The sequence below is a fragment of the Apium graveolens genome, chromosome 9, assembly GCF_009905375.1.
Source record: "Apium graveolens cultivar Ventura chromosome 9, ASM990537v1, whole genome shotgun sequence".
In the NCBI taxonomy this organism is placed as follows: domain Eukaryota; kingdom Viridiplantae; phylum Streptophyta; class Magnoliopsida; order Apiales; family Apiaceae; genus Apium; species Apium graveolens.
The window spans coordinates 235,259,221-235,262,702 of NC_133655.1; the positions used below are offsets into that span (position 1 = coordinate 235,259,221).

At 39.1% G+C, this 3,482-nt stretch overlaps 1 non-coding gene across 1 annotated transcript; it reads left to right on the plus strand.

Moving 5' to 3' along the window:
• The first annotated feature begins 3,151 nt into the window (after positions 1–3,151).
• On the plus strand, positions 3,152–3,258 carry LOC141688508 (small nucleolar RNA R71). The gene has a single exon (XR_012561948.1). It is a non-coding gene; the product is annotated as a small nucleolar RNA R71 (small nucleolar RNA).
• Positions 3,259–3,482: the final 224 nt, after the last annotated feature.

The window sequence follows — 3,482 nt, forward strand, 5'->3', positions numbered from 1 at the left end:
GTTCCAATGAAAATATGGTATAAACAAGGTCTTAATAAACTGAATAATAATTAAAGTACAAATAAACGAGATCTAGGTTCAACAAGAATGAAAACAAGCATCCAAAGTTACAACTAATTCAAAGAATCACAAGTTGAAAACTAGATCTTCTTTTTCGGAGTTGTTTTATGCTTCTAGGTCTTCTTCTTGGTCTCCCAATCTTCCCGGATGATGAAAACCCTTTTTTAAGTATATATAAGCCCATATTGGACCTGGACCCTTAAAATCGTCAAATTCTACTCAAAAAAGGCTTTTTCAGTGAAATCAGCGAAGTCAGCCGCGCATCAGCACGCCACCGCGCGGCACACCAGGCGGGCGCCTCCACAGCGGGCGGGCGCCTCCTCCAGTAGGCGGGCGCCTAAAGCATGTCTGTAAAAATTATGATGAATTTTGTTTTGGCCATAACTTGAGTTCTACTCGTCAGAATTAGGCGATTAAACTACCCACGCGAAGCTAACGAGATTCTCTACAACTTAATAATGGCCTAGGCTTCCAAATCTGATCACTTTTCATCATATTTCCTTTAAAAGCTCCTTTCTTCATTTAACTGATACCTGAAATGCAATAACACAAAAACATATCAAAATACCAACAACTTAAGTCCAAAACACCAATTTAAGCTTATAATGAAGCATTTCAAGTGGATATAAAATCCACTTATCACACCCCCAAACTTGAATCGATACTTGTCCTCAAGCATAAATAGACTCAAAACTACAAAATAAAACTATTGCCTAAATGCAACTACGTGAATGCAACTAAATGATAATGCAATCGATCCCCTCAGAATAACCATAACCAAATGAATAAGCCGATGCCTCTAAGAATGCAATGACTTTAAACAAAGCTCAAATAAATCCCACAAACCAACTCACAAACCAGAAACGTGCGTGTGTGGAATGCTTAACAGATATCTCTCGATACTAGATCAATAACCATAACTTATCTATCGTCGAAATAATCAAAAGTTTATAAACAGAATAGACAATAAACACATTATGACTCACAACACCTCCTTTCTACTAGAGTTATACAAGGATTCACACTATTATTGAACACATAACAAAGATGCTTATTTGACCGTGCAATGAATGAGGTCCCAAAAAAACTTATGCAATAATACCCATGTAGCGAGCGTTAGGTTAGCGGATCCCAGACTATAAAAGCCTTAGGTCACTAGGCACAAAGTCCCATAAAACTTAATAACTCGAGTATTAAAGAGCTCACTCTTGATTAACTATGCATAAACACATTCTTTTTTTTTTCTTTTTTTTTCTTTTTTCTTCTTTTTTTTCAATAATTTCTGAATGAGTGTGTTTCGCTCCATCTCATTCAACCCTAGACTACTCATAAAAATATGAGCCAGCTACTAGCCATTTGACGCCTAGCCTTACAACAACTAGCAATGAAATCCAAGTTTTTCTCCAGATAAAAAAAATCAGTGTTTTTACGTCATTACGAGAATATCACAAATTCTAAATATAACCATGTGATTAAATCTCAACAACAAACAAGTATGATCATGATCTAGATCAAAAGCAACCCTATAATACTTTATGAAAATATTTGTTTCTGGCATGCAAATCAATTCATTAGGACTTAAACATTCCACTATTCGTCATCACCACACTCAAATCAACCTCAACTTATCAAATATCATAGTTCATCTTAAGGGATCATGCTAAATATGCATGTAAATGCAACTATATGAAATCACAATGACATGTATGTCAGTTTCAGATCAGGCAGACCAAGCTTCTTGAAGATAGATAAGGGCATCAGATTGATGCTAGCTCCTAAATCACATAAACACTTGTCGAACGACAAGTTTCCGATGGTGCAAGGGATAGTGAAGCTTCCAGGATCTTTAAGCTTCAGAGGAAACTTTTGTTACAACACAACACTGCATTCCTCCGTTAGAGAAACGATCTCTAAGTCATCGAGCTTCACTTTCCGAAAGAGAATACCTTTCATAAACCTCGCATAGCTAGACATATGTTCAAGAGCTTCAGCGAAAGGTATGTTGATATGAAGTTTCTTGAACACCTCCAAAAACTTCTCAAACTGCTTATCCAGCTTTTTCTTCTGCAACCTCTTAGGAAAAAGAGGTGGATGATAGATCTGTTTCTCCCCTGTATTACCCTCAGGAGGAGTGTGCTCAACATTAGTCTTTCTTGGTTCCACCTCTACTTCCTTCTACACTTCTTCTTCAGCCAAAACTTCAGATTCCGGAACTTGAGATTTTTCAGGGCTTGCAACCTTCCCAGACCTCAATGTAATTGCCTTAACCTGCTCAGGGCTTGCAACCTTTCCAGACCTCAATGTAATTGCCTTAACCTGCTCTTCTGCTTCTCTCTTTCCTGGAACTTTTGTATCACTAGAAAGCATTCCTGGTAGTCGATTCAATAAGGCGTTAGAAATTTGTCCTATCTGGTTCTCCAGATTCTGGATAGAAACAGCCTGGCATTGGCATATAAGAGCCTAGTTTTTGCACATAAGCCTCAACTCCTCCAATTCAGATTTTTCATTCGAAGATAGACCTGCATCATGAGTTTGTTGTTGAAGTTGGAGTTGTTGTCTTGGTGCAAATTGTTGCTGAAAACCAGGAGGGTTGAATTGTTTTGCTCCAAACTGCTGGAACGGCTGTTGCATCGTATTCTGATTATTGCTCCAGCTGAAGTTAGGACGATTCCAGTTGTCAGGATGATAAGTGTTTGGAACTGCTTGCTGCGATCTCTGAAAGTTACTCATAAACTGAGCTGAGTCACTCGATATAGCGCATTGCTCCGTCACATGCGAACCTGCACATAGCTCACAAACACTGGCTATCTGCTTAACACCATAGTTAGCCAGAGAATCGATCTTCATAGACAACGCCTTTAGTTGAACAGTGATAGCCGTAGCTGTATCCACTTCAAGAACTCCTGCTACCTTGCCCTGTGGACATCTCTGGGTTGGATACTGATATTCATTAGCAGTCATCAGTTCAATTAGATCATAAGCTTCCTCATAGCTCTTTGCCCATAATGCTCCGCCTGCTGCTGCATTGAGCATGGGTCTGGACTGTGCTCCCAACCCATTGTAAAAATAATTGATGATCATCCAATCAGGCATTCCATGATGAGGACACTTCCTAAGTATTTCCTTATAGTGCTCCCAAACTTCATATAAAGATTCTCCTGATTGCTGCGCAAATTGAGTAAGTGCATTCCTGATTGCAGCTGTCATCGCCGTAGGGAAGAATTTAGTAAGAAACTTCTGAGCAAGATCTTCCCAAGTAGTAATCGAACTAGCTGGTAGAGAGTGTAACCAGCTCTTAGCCTTGTCCTCAAAGAGAATGAAAACAGTCTCAGCTTCACAGCATCTTCAAGAACACCGTTGAACTTGAAGGTGTCGCAGATCTCAATAAAATCCCTAATGTGCATATTGGGATCTTTAGTTGG